The 18,883-nt window shown below is 43.6% G+C and overlaps 1 protein-coding gene across 1 annotated transcript in view; it reads right to left on the bottom strand.

Moving 5' to 3' along the window:
• Positions 1-14,439, bottom strand: part of LOC142560548 (neprilysin-1-like) — a 60,971-nt gene extending 46,532 nt beyond the window's left edge. Inside the window, exon 1 of the mRNA XM_075672735.1 lies at positions 14,339-14,439. The gene's annotated coding sequence lies outside the window, so the exon portion shown is untranslated. The remainder of the gene's footprint in view (positions 1-14,338) is intronic.
• Between the last annotated feature and the right edge of the window lie 4,444 nt (positions 14,440-18,883).

Here is an 18,883-nt window from a genome sequence, read left to right as displayed (position 1 = left end):
CGAAAAACTCCTCTGGCGGAAACCTGTGCGCAAACGCGAGAAAAAAGAAAGAGAGGCGCGTAATTGGCTACGCCAGCAGTGACGTCTGTGCTCTCCGTCGCTGGCGAGCGCGCGCGGTGCAGTTTCTCTCTGGCTACGAAATGGGTGGGCCACGCATCATACGTACTTCTGAGGAGTAGGCACCTTTCCATCAGCAACGCCGCAAACTGAACCAGGGACGAGCTTGTCTACGTAGTGCCGGTGCTGCAGCCCGGGCACAAGAACAAACTCGTGCAGCCGAGCGCAAGCAGCAACTGCGTATCGAGGATCCGGCAGCCTACCAAGCCGTCGTTTAAGGAACCGTCGGGATTAACCCAGTGCCGCACGTTTCAGCTTCGCTGGTTAACCATCTGTACGGAGTGCTTCGGCGGTGGATTTTGTTTTTGACATGACCAATTTTTTTGTCGTGATATTGGATCAAATTAAATTGCATTTATTCTGTCCGCAATAAACAAAGAAAGAAAAAGCAGCAACAGATGGCGACTGAAATAAATCGCTTAACGTGGCGGCATTTCAGTCTATAAAAACACTTTTCAAACTCATAAGCCATTTTACAGACTGTTACAGAGAATGTATCTATAAGAAAAGCTCAGCATTTTACAAAATGCTAATGAACACACATAAAAATAACATACCTAATACACAATTCATAAAAAGTAGCCTCACGGGCCTCTTTGGATAACTGTCACATATTTAGATACTTACTTGAAATTGAAATTCGGGGTTAATGCGTGCCAAAACGTTGATGGGGTTATGACGCTTGCGTCAGTCATGGGCAGCAGCTGATTTCGACGCCGTGAGGTTATTAACGCGCATCCAAATCTAAGAACAAGAGCGGTTTGGATTTGTGCATCATTGAACCAAGCCACCGTGCCCTGGATCGATCTCGTGACCTCGAGCTCAATAGTGCAACACCATAGCCAATCAGCTAATGAGGAAGGACTGTTGGCTTCCTTGTAATGTTATTAGGGAAACCTGATAGATTATACGTGATTGATTGTATAGTATATATGTTATGAGGAGTCGATAAAGTTCAAATATCTAGTCGATGCGTATTGCACATTGGAACATCTCTGGTTACCATCAGCACTCTTTCGAACTTAAGCTGGTGGTTAAGATACATATACGTTTGTCATGTGCCCGCTATTTGTTTACTTCTGTGTAAGATTGTTTCTCCCAAATAGAACCTGAGCGGCGCGTTTGGTCGATGCCGTGCAGCAGTCTCATCATCTGAACGTTAGGCAAAACAGAATAGCTAAACTTTTATCCTGATACTGCACCAACACTCAAGCCTGGATTGCACTTTAATGTCTGGTTGATATAGTCTTGGAGTAAGGCGCCTTTAGTTCGGCGAATGTGCAGCTGTGATAATGATCATTTATTGGCTGTGGTGGGATGGGGTGGTGACAAAGGTCACCTAACCTGCCTCAGGTAATGAAGTAATCTAAACATACTTATCAGTCTAGCATTTTCTATATGCATCCTTAATATTTTTCCCTCTTCCTGAAAACATCTATATGTGCTTTTTTTGTTACCTATGCCCGAAACGAATCCAGTCCTATCAATTTCTTTCTTGCAGTGTTCTGCATACATCACGCAATCTAGTGTGCGTCAACCCAACTTGAAGCCGAGCTGCTGGAATTTCAAAATTATAATTACTGGTTACACGTGACCTTCCGCTATTTCTTCTGGTTACTGCACAGAACTTGCCGGTTCTGTCACAGCCGAACACCGTGTTCGGCTGTCTGGGCCTGCACATGCATACGCACGCGCCCTGCCATTCTGTAAGCATTGAGGTGTGGAAAATTATCACGACTTGGTCTTCGACAGATGCAAACTACGAAGTATCATGTAAAGAAATGCCTGAGTGATACCCCGCACTAATCTCTACGCACACCCCCAGCGCAGGGCATTCACCATCGGGTAAATAATGAGTATATGGAGTGTCCCAACTACTTATGAACCAAGATTTAAACATATGCGAATTCCATGTAGCTGGACAGAACCAAGGTAATATTTCCTTCCGTCGCTTGGATATACTCTGAATATCTTTTCTTTTCGTTCCGCCTAATTACATAATTAGTCTTAATTAATTACTTAGCTTCTCCAATATTACAGTTAGATTAAATGTGTCAACGAGAAAATTGTGAACCAACATGAAAGACTCCTAATACACGTTTATGTTGGTCAATACGGGCTCCATAAAAGTGTTTTTCCGAGTGAGAAAGAAGCCCGCAAATACAGGCAAAGTGCCTCCAGCAGCCAGTTGCGCGACAATTTTGGGTGTATTCGTATACTGATGTGTGCGTGTATTCAAGCATGTGATCAACTTCTCTGCTAAGAATAAAGTGTGCTTGCTGGTTCATTTACCACGGCCGGCTTATTATTTGTGCATCGTCTTTGTGATCAATTCAGCAATGTTTCACGCACGATGGTGTCTCATTGCATGCCTCGTACACTAAATTTGTCATAGAAAATGCTGCTATTGTGCTGAAGTTGTGCGACTCCAATTTGACGCCTGTAATTTTACAGTTCATCATCACGATACCCTCTCGTGTCGATACCCCCTCGTCCTTGTCTGTCTTTGTGCAGCATTTCTTCTTATGCATCACCCCGACCTGATTACCTCCAGTTATCTTGTGGAAACTGAATAGAACAGCAATGTGGCGCTTGTTATGTCACGTGCATTCTGTCTATATTTACCACCACGAATGCATATGGTTTCACGATGGCTCGCACACCCTATTCACTGTTTCATTCATCAGGCACAACGCTGCGAAGACTATATATACTTTTTTGCAGTGACTGCGTTCGCACTTAGAAAGAGTTTGTTGTTATTCGACTGATTTTTGTGAAGATGTGTTTGTTTTTATATAAGCTCATTTCTGATTCAAAATGAAAAGAATTTAACCTTAGAAACAAGCAAACCATCTACCCACACGGCTGCTAACACTAGTTTTAGGTCTATCTTGTTTTGACTTTTTTCTTCTCTTTCTTTCTTTCTTTCTTTCTTTCTTTCTTTCTTTTTGGAGTCCATCGTGTCTCCTTCGCATGTATGCTCGCGCGATGAAACACCACTGGAGCGCAACGGAACATAGACGGAACGCGCGGAGGGATAAATTTTGGTCACCGTACTTCTTGCGTAGCTCCCAAAACTTTGCACCTGATGTACGAAACGTTGTGTAGTTTCTAGTAAAACATGTTGTACGTTGTCAATCACGGGGATTGGCACGCATGCATCTAACTTATTGCTTTTTTTTGTGTGTGTGACGGAATAGCCATGGAGGTGCCAAACCAAATGCCTTTTCACGAAAGCTCGCTCATCCTGCATGACACCATTAAAAAATATATTTGCAGACAGCATTTGAACGCAGCGGCAGCTGCGCCGTGGCTTTCACAGCGCTTTGCCGAGCGCCAATTCTTCACATGAACAATGTAAAATGCTTTGCAGGTTAACTTTAAGCCGTTGTGACATGTGGCCCAATAGTGTCGCCTTACTGCTTAGCAACACCTGCGTTCTTCGTCGAGTAGCCGACTAGAATATGTTATGAGCGCAGCAACAGAAAGGTTAAGGCAGTACATTTTTTGAATGCTCGTGTAAGGCGAAAATCTTTTGCATGTTTCAGCACAGGATTGTTTAAACAATGGAAACGTGTTCTCACTTAGGTCAAGGACTTTTTGATATTCACAATTCACTGCGTCTTTGGTATATAAAATATGATGAAAAAAGAATTCAGGTCTTAATAAAGGTTTACTGTACTGGCGTCTCAGATAGTGACGCACATGCAATGCGCGCCAACAAAGTGTCGGTCTCAGGTTGAATTGTGCGATTTGTGTTATTTACTGTGGTCCCGGAAGTTTCGCACTTTGCGTTTTAGTATTCCGCCTGTTCGAGTATAGCTGACATAGTCGTGAATTAAATCCGCGTTTTCCTCATTAACAGCAGAACGCCAGCCTGATTCACCAATGCGTTTTCATGTTACACAGCGTTTGCAACAGGTGTTTAAAGTATAATTACAATTAATTACCCCCTCCCCAAAACAAGCAAGTAAATTTGATATTTAAATTGTATGACTTATTGTCGCGAAATCGAATAGCGAGCTATAAAATTAAAACGACTTTGCAGAAGCGTTGGGTGCCTCCCGTTCCTGACTAGCTGTGAAAGTTATGCTGTGGCAATACTTGTTAAAAGTTAAAACATGGAACGAGAAAGTGTGTTTCTAAACAAATACATTCGCTTGAGTGGCAAATTCAATCCACCTTTTTAGACAGTCACTGTAAGCTCGTCAGCTTACTGTCTCGTATTTGGTTTTACATTTAAGAACTCGTTTTGTTTTTACGTAGAAGCTTACCTTTATGGTGCACAGTTTCGCGTCTCGGCCTGTTGCAAAAATTTTCTTGCGTAACGCATCCCTTAAACGCTAGCTCATTTCTCAGCGCATAGGAAGTCAATTTAGACTTCGCCACTTGAAACATGTTTTGATTTGCCCCACCCCATCATGGGCCTCGAGTTCATCTTTGTAAAAAAAGCTATTTTCACTAGCACAACCAGCACACGCATTGCTCATTGATGAACAACCTAAGGGCGACCCCACCGCTCCTATTTTTTCACATTCCTGCTTGGTACACTAGTTAGTCTACAGCTACATTTAGACCTATATTTGTTCGTAGTAAAACCACTTTCCTCGCTTCATTGCCACCATCGAAGGTGCCGGGTCATTCAAAGCGCGAATGATTCGCCTTGTTCTATAATGACCTGCACGTATTATACTTTCATGGTTATTTGTAGGATCTATTACATTGGTCATTGTAAAATTATGTTGTATCGTCGTTTACTATTGTTATTATGGCGTTCTGCTATAGGGTTGTGTTCTTGTTTCTTTTTTCTACCCCATGTAGCCGCGATCCTCTGTAAATCCTATAGGCTACGAGTGTGTTGAAACTTGCCCATGTCCATCCCCTTTTTTTCTGTTATGCATATGATTATGTCAGAGATGTGCCATAATAAGGAGCTTCGAAGCTGTCGTACTGAGTCTTCCATTATTTGCCCAATTCGATACTTTCTTCCTCAATTGATCTGCAATGTTAGGATTACTTGAATTATATACTGTGTTGCACACGCCAGTTAGTTCTTAGGGGCAATAAGAAAACGAAAACAGCTGAGTGGCTCAACTGTGTGCCAGAAGGACACGGGACGGTATAGCATGAAGATTCTAATGGTACATTCGGCTGGTCAGCTTCCGAACGCTCTGAAGCGCCCTGGAGTCGGGTTTCACGCTCGACTGGTCAAGGTCGGGTGCTCTGAACACGTTCCACTGGCCCTTTCAGAAAGCCACGCTCTGGATAGCACTCCGAGGGACGTCAACTTCGACTTAGGAGCGCGGGCGACATCAGGTGGAGTTAAGGTACGTGGCTGCTGCAACATGCGTTGTCGGAACGGCGTCTGCGCGCCTAGTTTGCTCGTTGAATTTGTTTGCAACGAAATGTCGGGCGTCAGTCAGCTCCGCTTCCGATCTGGCTCCCCCAGCTGGCTCTGCGTTTGGCCTCGCGCGCGCGTTCTCTGGCTATGATCGAGAGCAATCTCGACGTCGTTGCAATTCAAGTTGCAGCGCGATAGGAAGTGTTCCAATACCAAGTAGTTTCCTTTTCAAGCTTCGACCCTAGCCTGACCGTCACCCCACTCGCGTTATCAACACAATCGGCTAGTCATGAGCGGTCATATAAAACAAAATGAACATAATCGAGCGAAATCACTCACTATGTTACAGCGGGCATGACTTCCCTTACTGATTTTTATACTAGCATGGTGAAAGGCAGTGGCATAGAAGGCTTCAGTGTAGTATAACTTATACTTTCAAGAAGGGGCGGTAAAATTAAATAAACTACATTCTGAGGCTTCACGTGCCAAAACCGCGATCCGATTATCAGGCACGCCGTAGTAGGGGACTTATGAATAAATTTTAGTACCGGAGGTTAGTGAACGTGCACCTATAAATACAAGCAAACCAGCGTTTTCTTTTCATTTCGCTGCCATTGAAAAGCGTCCGCCACGGGGGGGATCAAACCCGCGGCCTCGCGAGTTAGCAGCGCAGCTTCATAGCAACTGCGCTACCGCAGCAGGCAAAAGAAAAGCGGTCTTAGCACGATTGACCAAGTGTCCACAATGGCAGCAAACATTGGAAACGGAGCGAACACGCGAAAGACGATGAATCAATGCGCGGAAAAGCAGAGCTTAATCTTCATTTTCTTAGTACTTTATGTCCGCCATGTAGCGCAGCGATTTTCTACGTGGCTGCGGCGCTGGGCACATCGTGATTTCTCAAGATGGCTCGCGCTTCGGCAGCTGAGCTCTCGCGTAAGCACGGTCGGTAGCGCATTTCCGTTGCCTGCTGAAATTGTTCTTTTGAATATACTACAGGGTGGGCTGTGCATGATCACATAAACGTTCATTGTAATATATATATATATATATATATATATATATATATATATGCGAATTTGATTGTTGGAAGCGCACAGGTACTTTCTTCAGATTAGTCATATTTCTTATTTATTTATTTTAGCTGACGCGGATCGTTTACAAGACAAAGGCAGCTGTAAGAAACAGTATTGTTCATTATATACGCGTGGTCAACTTTCTGAGGGAATGGAGGAGAAAGCTGCAGGCGCAGCGTCTGCATAAGCGTCACTGCGCAAAGTACTTTCGCAGAGCTTTTAGTTTCTAGGACCAGATAATTAGGGTAGCTTCCACGTGCGATCGTATCGCGTTTGTCCAATTGCGGATGAAAAAAATATGGAAACAAGTCACATTTAACATTCAGCAGTGTATTTTCTGTTTCCGTTTTGTAAATAAGCTGCTACTGTTTTCTATTCCCAAAACTTAAACTAACGCATATGATGATGATGATGTTGATGATGATGATGATGATGATGTCGCTCTTGCTTGCCCGCATTTACCTCCGTAGCTCTCACTTCAATGCCCCAGGAAGCCATCCATGAGTAAATATACTCTAAATTTACCAAACTATAACTTATATGTTGAAGTATAAGTTAAGCGACGCTCTCAGGATGCGTTTAATCACTTTGTCTACAACTAAATGCGATCAGTACAGTTGTCTGTGTTGTAATTCTTTGCAACGTATAATCAATGCTATGTTTATCTACCCCTACGCCAGTTATGCCGAAATTCAAACAGCAAATAATGTGAACACGCACGGTGAAACGTCAACGTACCGATGTCACAATGTCGAGGGACGAACGGCGACGAAGGTTGCATGCAAAAGAGAAGCACGCTTGAACTGCGCTGTAAGGCTGGCCACTTTTATTCCTCCATTTATTGCCTAATGGTAACTGTGACACACGTTCCGAATTGTCTGATAGAGTTACCTCATTTGGCGCGAAGGTATCTGGCCTTATTATTATAATATCGGACTGTTTGGCGCTGGGGCAGATGTCTGAGGGAGGAAGGGGTCCAGACTGCTTTCGCGAAGCCGTCGCGGCTGCATTCAGGCATGCCTGGCATTTTCCCATAAAAATGTTAAATGAAACTAACCCCGGTATCCTCGAAAGATCCCCCACTCGAAGCTTCTACTTCTGTCCAGTGAGTTGAGCACAGTGCCAACCCTCGTCCGAAGAAGGTCCTACGCTTCTCAAGAAACACAAAGTATTCAGTGGCGCCCTGTGACCATTTATGTCGTCAGGCGGTGCTGGCATCAACACTCTCGAACTGGTCGAGCAGCAGGTGGTGGATGGACATGTTTTTCCAGCGCTCCGTGGCGGAAACAAAATCACGTTTATGTGCATACTTCGAACTTGCTTGTGTTTTTAGATTTGCTGGGTTTTCTTTTAGCCTTGAAATAGTAAGTTGGAAGCGGGAAGGCAGTCAGATAATAGAATTTACTTTCTCTTATGTGCGCCTATGTATCGTGTACATGAGATTTTGTAGTACAGCGTCGACTCTGCATAAGGTGATTGGAACTGGTCGGGCTTCCAGATGGTAAGACTGGGCGGCTTCGTTGGCAAGGTCATTCATTACCAGCCGTGCCGGTATGCCCACTGGAATATAATTTCATGTTCTTTCGCAATAGCTTGACGGTGGTCTTCTCTTATTCCATGCGTCATCTGCTCATGAGTCCTATGATATGTGGCAAAATGCAGACTCTGAAGTGCTGCCTTAGAGTCGCAAAAGATGACCCATTTCTGAGGTATCTCTTGCAGGAGGTATTTGACGCAGCACGCAGGGTAGCAATCTCTACCGCCGTCAATGTGGTCATGTTTTACAGCTTGAATTTCATGGCGGTTTTTGTCAACGGCACCTGAATAGCTGGTAGAAGAGACCGAATCATCGGTATAGCTGTGTATTCAGTCCCCGTATGTACGGTATGCTAAAGTTTTATTCTGGTGCTTCGGAACGCGCATCAGCACGTAGCGGGCCTCACCCGCGCCGGTACAGAAAGGTAGAGGGCATGTCTCATTTATTAATAGCAGCTTCATCTGTTTCAGGGCTATTTTTGGGTAATTGGCCTTCTTGTTTACACCCGGAATACTTAGGCGCACCTGAGACTGTTGGAGACAAAACAAGGGCAATGAAGGTCTTGCTGCTGGCATGCGTCCTAACGGAACACAATCTGTACGCGTGATGATAACGTCAGAAAACGTTTCACGAGGTATCTGCAATGGCTAGAATGCCAAGTGATGATCGTAGACGTGGGAAAAATGTCGAATATGCGTCGTGAGGCAATCCACAGCAACGTATGTTTCGACGGTTGATCCTTGGCGAGCACGATTGTTGCAGCTACTCAAGCACAACGAGGAAGTCCTAAACACGTGTCCAATGCTTGGCTCTGTAAGCTATGAAATTAGCGAATATTTCACATTCACGTACTGGAAGGCTGTAGCGTAGATATTCTAGGAATACAGCTCCGTACAACAGAGGAGTGGAGCGTACAGATGTGCCCCATGTTTTCCCGCACGCGAATCTCAGTACCTGGGCAAACGACAACATTTTCTTCATGTACATGCAGTGAGGGCACCAGGAAAAATTTTCGTCGATTATTACACCCGAGAATCGATGGGCCTCTTCATAGGTGATAGTGTGTCCATTGATGGAGACTAGGCATGGCGCCATAGGCTTCCGTGTGAATGCTGTCCATGCACATTTCTCGGTAGCTACAGTCAAGCCTTGTGTTTGAAGGTATGCTGATGTCGAAGTTGCTGCCCACTGCAGTCGCGCGTGAACCTGAAGGCGACTGACTGTAGAAGTCCAAAAGGGAATTTCATCTGCGTATATTGAGAGGCTACATAAACGTGCAGGGTGGCAGAAGAAAGCAAAAGTGGTTAGAGATTGAGGAGCACTAAAATAGAGAAAAAAAATAGACGTTTATGCAGTTACAGAAACGCAGCTTACAAACTTGGAAGAGCCACCAAAGAATATGAATTATGTTTGGGAAGGGTGCAAGAGAACTGAATTGGGAATAAATGGAGGTAGAGTGGGAATGCTCGTACATCAGGGAGCGCAAGGGTCAAGATATTTTTTGTCTTTCACGTACAGTGAGTTGAAAGAAAACTTGGATGGGTGCAACATATTATTGCCGGCAAGAAAAAATGCCAATGAGAATAATCAATAGTTAGTGGAATGCCCAAGTGCTGATAATAGCAGTTTCGGCAGTGATGCCTAAATTATCCTGTTAGTTGACATGAACAGCCCCATGGAGGAACCCGACGGTTATACCGACAACAACGGGAAAATAATGCTAGGGCTCTGCGAGCAACGTAATCTTGTTATTGTGAATATGCGGCCTAAATGTGAGATCAACTGGGAAGACGGAAATAGGCAAGCAACACCGGTTACTCTCTGGTGACCGTAGGATTTTATGATAAGTTGAGAGAAATGATAATTCACGAGGAAGGGTATAGGAATATAGGAAGGCACCATAAATGCATTATTTTGAAATTGGGATATGTAGTTCGAAAAGAGAGCAAGCAGCAAAGAATAGGCAATCCACATTGGAAAGCTGAACAAATATCAAATATAGCCACAACAGTTGAGAAAGAAGTTGGTAAATGGCTATGCAAAGATTGAGAATATAGTGAGCTTCTCAATGTAATGACGAGAGAAGTTGCGAAAGAGAAGCCACACGGTTGTTGAAAACGAAAAACTAAATCGAAATCCTGAGGGAATAGGAGACTCGGAAAGCGATCGATGAACAACGGAAAGAATGCCGAAAGCATAAACAGGTCAAAAAGTGCAGTTGCAGCAGTACGAATTACACAGAAAATGGGAAATATACCCGGAAACAAAAACTTCGGCTCAAGTAGCGGTTCAAGGAAACATTAAAGGTGAAAGTGAACGTTGATTCCCAGAGATACGTGAGAAAAGGAAGACTGCACCTAGAATATTTTATAACCACAATACTTTATTAGAGAGGAAGTCTGAAACAATACAACATATCCTAGACGGAAATGGAAAAAAACTGGAAAGGAGACGAGGCAATGAATTACATCCGAAGAGTCACAGCCGAAGCATTTCAAGACAATGGCGAGGTGGTTTTTGAGGAACAACAGAGCATGAGCATGAACCAGACGGGTAAGGAACTGCTGCTGAGAAACTTGAACTTGACGAAAGCTGAAGAGAAAGTTTGCAAACGCACGGCCGCGTGGTTACGCGAGGTTTCTGTTAGGCTGATTAATGAACTAGCACCAAGAAGTAGAGCTCTGTTGAAAGCTGTAAAAAACGCTTACAAGTTACGCGAATCGTATACAGTTGGCGACAAAGTAAAAGTAATTTTTAATGGTAAGGGGACAAAATAGAATAAACTCGTATGGGCCATTGACCATTACATTGATAATATACAGATTAGCAATGCCGGCGAATAAATTAAAACTGCAAGCATGGGCAGAACATACTGGCATATTGGGCGAACTTCAGAATGGCTTCAGAATCGGTAGGCGCCTGGATAACCTTGTTTCTCCCTACTCAGTGTATTGAAACTTCCGGAGAAGAAAGGAGACCGCTATACATGGCTTTCTTTTTTTTTTTTTTGGAGATTACCGGAGGGTATAACACCGCAAACAGCAACGTATTGTTCGCTATTCTGCAAAGGTAAAGCATAGGCAACGACTGTATACAGCTTTTGAGAGAGATATATAACTAGAAAATACAGTTTGCGTTGACTGGGAAGGAATGAGGATCGAGGAGCAAGTTGATATTAGCAAGGGACTTAAACAGGGGTGGCTTCTATCCCCGTTGCTGTTTATGATGTACGTGATAAGGATGGAACGCACGCTGGAAGGAAGAAATATTAAGTTTGATCTGTCGTACAAACAGGCGGGCACAGTAGTGGAACAGCATCTTCCACGTTTGGTTTATGGGGACGACATCATGCTGCTAGCTAAGTAGCGAAGTGATGTGCAACGTCTGGCTATTGTATGTGGACTGGAAGGCGAGAATTTAGGCCTGAAATATGGCGTTAAAAGTAAGGTATTATAGTATGCAATTAGAACAATGACCAGACCGTGTCATTACACGGCGAGGAAATACCTCGGGTAAAAGAATATCAGTACCTTGGTATATGTATAAGCGAGGACAATAGATGTATGGAAACACAGAAAAAAGACAATAACAGGGAAAAGGAAGAGAAATGTGGCCATATTGAAACACAGAGCACTATGGAGATACAATATACAATGTATATTAACATCTTGTAATCTTTCTAATTATCAGAATAAAATCTATTCTGATTCTGAATAGGTGCGCGGTGCTCCGGGCTATGTGGAAAGGTGTAATGGTGCCACGACTTCCATTGGAAATGCGGTTGTTTGCTTTAGATCAGGGGTACAATCAGGATTCGATGGCAACTAAAGGTCAGTGGGACGTCTCGTATTGGCGCTCACAACGAGACTACTAATGAATCTGTGCAGGGTGATATAGGCTGGGCAAGTATTGAAGTGAGGGTAGGTTATTGTAAAATTGATTTTGAAGAACGGCTGAGGAATATGAAAGAAAGTAAATAGATTGTGAGAGTCTTCAGGTATTTGTAAAGAAAAAAAATTGGTTCGCAGTGGAGGAAAGGAACTCGGAAGCTTACCAGAAAGTACGCGACTGGTATGGAATACAACATGGCAAAAAATAACGTCAAACGCAAAATCAGAGACGCTGAGACAATCTCATGGGGGGCGGCAATGGGAAAAAAAGCTGCTAAGTAAAAACGAAATCGGGAGAGAAACAATTAAGGATAACTTAAACGGAAGCTCCATGTTTTGGAAGCGAGATCAGCATACTTTAGAACGCGTAGTTTTAAAGCAAAGTACACCAAGCAAGAAGCTTGTGCTTGCTGCGGTAAAGCAAAGGAGACAATGGAACATCTTATATTAGAATGTGAAGCTATCTACCCAGCGGTCGGCTTAGGCTCCTCCGGACTCCCTGAAGCCCTTGGGTTCGGGTTCAGAGATAGCAGGGGGAATGTGAAGACGTCATCTATAGACATTAGTAAGAAGCGATTGGAGATGTGGGGGCAGAAAAGTAGAGACCACAAGCAACGTAGGCACATGAAGACAGTGTTTGGGGTAGTGGCACAGAAAATTTGATGTTGGGAATTGTTTGTGTTTATTTTTTCAGAAAGATAGATACGACGTTAGGCCAAATAAAAACAACTGCTTGGTGGCGCAACCAACCATCCCCTTTCAAAGGGGATGCTTTTAGCAATTCATCCATCCATCCATACATCAATCCATGCATCCATCTTTCGAGGCAAGGTGCACTGTTTAGCGGAGGAATACACCAGAATGCGGGTGTAAATGGTCAAGGAGATATACACGTGTTATACTTTAACGTATGAGGTTGACATTTAGATACGGCAAGTCATCGTTTCTTACAAACTAATTCAGTTTGGGTTCCCTCCTAAATTTCTCAATATGGCACCTCTTATGAAGTGCCTTTTTAGTGTCTTTCTCGGGAGTCACTGATACCAAAGACAACTGTTACTCTGCCACGTTTCCTAAAGTTATTATTTATTCCCGATACAGCCTATATTATAGCAAAGTCAGCAGGAAAGAATAACATTAGTGCTTGCACTTGAGCTTTGGGTTTTCTTCATAGTTTCTCAGTGAATATGCAGCAAGTTTTAAGGGCTTCTTTCTGTACCACGAAACCAACTGTATGTTGCTAGCAACCTCCTTGAGGGAGCCGAAAGTGTCGGCTGTGGTCTTATTGATGGAATAATTATTTGAAAATGAGTTAACAAACTCTACATTAGCAATTTAACCTAACATTTCAATACAAGGTTCTTTGAACACATTTGAAATCATCATTTTTCACATGTTTGCAGCACGCTACCACTTAGGTAACACCATTATTCGCGCTTAAAATGAAACCCAAGAAACCGCTACAAAGCCACCTGCGTACTCTACATTTTCGCCACCGCAGGAGTAACCGTGAGAAATTAAAAGGAATGTATTTATACCTCTACAAACCTTGTATTTAGTTCGTGCCCGAACTGCATTCTACACTTTCTGCAAAATTTCGTAACTAACTGCATCGGCATTCGACTTTATGCTGGGTCTTCTGCCACCATTGTGTTTCTAGACCACATTGCCTCAAGTTGTAAAAATTGTGATTACTCTTTTAGAGAAATACAAAAGTTGCGCCAACTTGCGGCACCGGGGTACGTGGCAACTGGTGGTTGAAGTGTAGAAATAATGTTCGTTACCTTATGGGTGCCGACTTAGGTTTCTGATGGGAATACAGTTCTTCGTACACTCGACGGGAAATTGCTCCCATAAACTTATCGAAGGCCTTGGGAATATTTCAAAAAAAATTTCTCTAAAAGAATCTGACACCTTTTTTTGCTAAAAAGTTTGGAACTAACTAACAATTGTGCATTTAGTTGACCGTTCCATTTCTAATGTTGAAACCTCGCTGCCACCAGACTACCTAAGTTCCGTGATTGTTTACGTTAGCCAATCTTGCTGTATAGGCAATTTAGCGTTGTTCAAGAACCTTTCTTTGAAATATCCCACATGAAAATGTCTCTCCTACCTTATTTACGGGCAACATCACGTGCTACAGGAAACTATATGCTGACGGCTTGAGCATAAAAGAACAGCTCCGACTTAATTCCTAGTCTAGTAAAACCCTTTTACCGATACAAAGAGTACGATATAAATTTTTTTCACGAGCCGTATCCAGCATACAATGACACGGTCTCCGCGCGAGTGACTGAGTCCTGCAGCACATAAGCTGCACATCTCCGTACTTCAGTCAGAGCAAGATATTTTCAAGAAAAATACTTAAAGCACTCACGCCTTGGCGTTCCTTGACTGCGAGGTGAAATATAGTGGCCTGCTGCCGAAAGCCGGACCCTTTGAGACTGCTAGCATGTCGAGCAGTTTGGGGGCACTTTCTTAGCCTATTGTTAGTTTCTCCGACTGAAAATTTCTACCACGTAAGCAAAGCACAATATTCTTTGTCAGCGAAATGGAACGCCTTTCGAAAAGCCACAATGCAGATCTTGGAAGGTTGCAGAAGCACGCGTTAAAAGCTTGGTTCGGTAAGATTATCACTACATTTGAGACAAACCTTTTCCGAAACGTTTTAACTGCGTGTCTTTCTTTATTTAAAATGGTTAAACTCGCCTAGCATAAAGCGAAAGAAAACGCTGAACCAAATCTTGTCAAAATTTCGGTAGTCAGGTGCGTTAAAGATAATTATCTGTGTCTCACTGGTGCCCGGCAAATATAACACACTCACACTCAGTACTCAGATATACAATTGTATAACGATTTGGCATGTAATATTATCTCCTTCTTATTGATGTCGACGAGTGTTGTCTTAAGTGACTGGCAGTAAGGGTACACTGGAATCTTAATTAATTAGGTTGTGAAGGTATTCTAGTTCGGAATTAAATTTACAAAGTAAGTGCTGAATATCCCTTCAAGTTTTTTGCACATTCTGTGTCCTAGTATATGATCAATATTTTGTATCGAGGAACATCGTCTGCCTTGCTGGTGTCGAAGCCCAGGTCAATCTTTAACCACGTCGCAACTCTCGAATATCAATGTGTAGCACGGTAAAAGTTACATGAATATCACATGCGTCGTTAACGAGAAGACAGGGCTCTTAGCAATGTGTTCTGGAAGGCGCTCAACAAAAGTGACCACTAAACGTCGCCCATGCTACCTTGCTGAACGGGGCAAAAAATTGGACGGAACTCATCTACGATGACTATCCAAGTACGTGAATAGCCAAAACATGTGATGTATGAGGTGCGTACTGTGGCCGGGCTTCCTCTGACGTGCATTTATGTGGTCACACTGCGATTTCTGGCGGCGCAACTGTGAAATATGGGCATATCGAGTGTCACATACGGGGACCCACGTTGGCGTCAAATGGCTTCATTGAAGAGCGGCAGCTACCCAGTGGCATATGCTTAGCCGAACATAGCCATGTGGCGTCAAACAGGTGCGGTGAAGAGCGACTCACACCCTGTGACACATACTCAGCGGCACATGGCTACGTGAAGGACCCGCATATTGACTTCACTAACTTCTCGGTCAGATGAATTTTCGCTAGGCTAGTTATGTAGCTAAATAACCTGGGAGAAAACTGGCCTGACTATGCCAAGAGTGTTATTCCCAGTAAAAAAACATATACGTGTCCAGACCAAAGTGTAGTAAGCGGCCCACTAAGACACTGTCACGCTGGCAAACTAAGGGTACTTTCAGTGGGCGCACTTCGCCGCTAGTGTCATTCGCAGGTTGCCAGTGATGCAGGCTGCCAGTGAGTGACACTGCAGAGCGGCGCAATTGTTGGCGAGGGTGTTCGGCAAGCACACTTCGCGGCGAAGAATTGTGTGGCCTCGTTGCCAATAAGTAAAAAATAATATTAAGGCAGAGTCAGGAGTAATATTTATTAAGATTTCTTTTATGAATTTCTAACATTACAAGACAATAAAATGTGCCACACTGCCAAAAAAAATACAGCAACAGGTATTCTCCCTCTCGTGCTGTTTACGGTCACGCTCCCAATCGCCATCGCCACCAACTTGAAAAGGCGCTTTTTTTTTCTCGTATAGCAGCACGCCGCCAAAATGACACTGATCCAGCTAAGTGCACTTGTTCAATGTGCGCGCTTAAATTGCCCGTGTAACAGGGGTACAAGCTCTTACACACCTGAAAGCCTCAGTTGCACTCCGCGAAAGAAAGTGGTCTTCGGTGGCTAGTGGCTAACGTATATAGAAACGACGATTTCAGTGCTGTGGCGCCGCTGAAGTAAGTTTTTCTGATTGATCCTCGACGCACAGATTTATTCACTCGGATTGAAGAAAAAGAACACATAGGTGAATACATCAATTTATAGAAGGAAGCACACGACTAGAGAGATTGTATAGAAGGCGTGCTACCGCATTTATTCGTTTATGGACCGACCATCCTACTGAAAACACTGCGCGAAACTTGGGCAGTTGACCTATAGCTATGACCAGACTAGATCGCCCTACAGACGCAATCGTATCAACGACACCAAATACCAGCGGGTTCGACCAACCCGACTCACGGCCACCAAGCCCAATCTTCTCATTTTTTACACTTTTCTAACTTTTCACCTAGTTTCCCTTCTTCGAGGAAACGCCAGAAGCATTTAAACACCGTGCCTTTAGTGTCTCGGTGACGGCGTGGCCTAATACTTCCTAGGTAGACTTGCGAATCTGGCCCCCGTATTCTGAAGCGATCCACAACTCGAAGTTCTTCCACTCAACCGAGTGGAGTACAGTGCTATCCTAGGAACCACTTCTGTGGAGGCTTGACGCTGCTGTCTACTTTCTTGAAAGGAAGTGAGAGAAACAAGGACAATAGTATGCAAATAATGGAAATAGTTGAGTATGCAAATAATGGAAAAAACAAATGTTCGGCAGTCCCGGCTGTGAGGGTGGTTTGAGAGCGAAGCTGTTAACGACAACCAGAACGAGCGCCCCTTACGACTTAGGTTCAAGTTATTCATGTGGTGAAATTCACATGTACTTTACCTATTTATTAGCTTAGGACGTTTCAGCGGCGTGCGACTTGGTTTGCGCCGCTACTTCGTGCTCCTACAGAGGGTGGACAGATTCAAGCGAAATTCGCCGCGCTCATACACACACTGCTCTTCCGAATTCATCACTGATCTGGCCTTCACATAACACTGCCACAACCCTAATCATTTGCCAGGCGTTTTCTTCTTTTACGTATGCAAGTGTAGTTACGTCTCTTCCTGCGTCCCATGCTACAGTCAAGCTGCCGTCGTTGCGACAGCTTGAGCAACAGTAATCTTCACTGGGAAACGTATGCGGGGAGTGCTACAAACTTCGCATTGCATGTACGCGCTGGGGCGCCTTATCATCATTTATGTGATTCGCATGATTGTTTTGAGCTTGTTCTTTATTGAAACGTACGTTCTTCTCTATGTTGTATGCGTTATTGCAAAGAATGTATGCACTGTTCATTTTGCTGTGTGCTTGTAGCCTCTCCCTTACGGGGGAATGAGCAATATTAATTGGGGGTATGAGGCATATGTAATGATAGTTTTCTGTCGGCGTTACACCACGAAAAACTCCTGGGATCCTAGCGATGGACAGCTTCTCTGCAAGAATGTCCGTGGGGATTTACAAGACTCGCGAGAAAGAAATTAGAAAGGAAAATTTGAACGATAACACGATGGGCAGTGCCTTGCAACTTGAGGCTGGAGCTGGTTGCCTAAGGACAACAGGACCGGAGCAAATATTTGCAACAAATTGGGGCGTGTGTCACCTGCGGAGCGAATACAGAGACCACTAAGCATCTCCAAATGTAATGCGAAGGTATTCGCCCAGCGAGACCCATAGGTAACTTACACCTTCCTGGAACACTTGGAGTTAGAGTGGACGGAAGAATCAACCTGTCGGCAGTCGCGATAGGCTAGATACGTTAACAGTATTGATGGAGAAAAAACAGGGAAGAAACTAATAGGACTGGATCCATTACGAGCGTAGGCAGTGGTACTAGATATATCTATTTTAGGTTAGGGAACAAAATGATTCAGAATATATATATATATATATATATATATATAATGCTTGAATGAAAAACATGTATAGCATACCTGAATAACTCAAGCAGGCTAGGTGACGATTCCGCACTGCCCCGTTTCAAAGCGGTTGTCAGTGAATAATCATCATCATCATCATGATTATTATTATCATCATCAAGTCGAGGCGCAGTATTCGGCGGAGGAACATTTTGTAATACTGCGGTAGGCCTCAGAAGTGCGCGCGAGGGGATACCGAGTGTTCTACGAAGGCGCTCGAGCCATTGTTCGGAAATTGGTACAGTGATGCAGTGCTTTCTTTTTCTTTCTTTGTTGATGTTCACAATTTTTTTTTATCATCTGGCGTGTAATAATGCTTGACTACATAGTTTATCCGTATCTAGCTAGACTCCGTACTTTGGGTAGGTCAGCCTCCATTTGTAGCTTACATAATTGTATTGAATCATGTGCTTTCTGTCGTTATTGTTCTCCTAGTAAATTGAAAGATTTAGTTGACGTGGCTGAAGATATAGCACACTTCGTCGCTGCCTATTCCACATTTCATTGTCATAACGCTGGACGGAAAAGAAGTGAGGAAATATTTAATGAAAGCCAGTCGCATATATTACTGCCGACACGCTTGAATTGATAATGGATGTTGCGGTAGCGTTAGAAGACATGGCAAGGTGGCACATAAATGCAGTATGGACAATGAAGAACGAAATAGGCAGCGCAGCAAGAACAATTGAAGCAAGACCTGCACATTGGAAGATACATGTAACTGGAAAGAATAAAATCTTAAATGAAGAA

The sequence above is a fragment of the Dermacentor variabilis genome, chromosome 10 (genome assembly GCF_050947875.1).
Source record: "Dermacentor variabilis isolate Ectoservices chromosome 10, ASM5094787v1, whole genome shotgun sequence".
Taxonomy (NCBI): domain Eukaryota; kingdom Metazoa; phylum Arthropoda; class Arachnida; order Ixodida; family Ixodidae; genus Dermacentor; species Dermacentor variabilis.
Note: the sequence above shows the minus strand (reverse complement) of the source record. Positions and strands in the feature narration are given on the sequence as shown.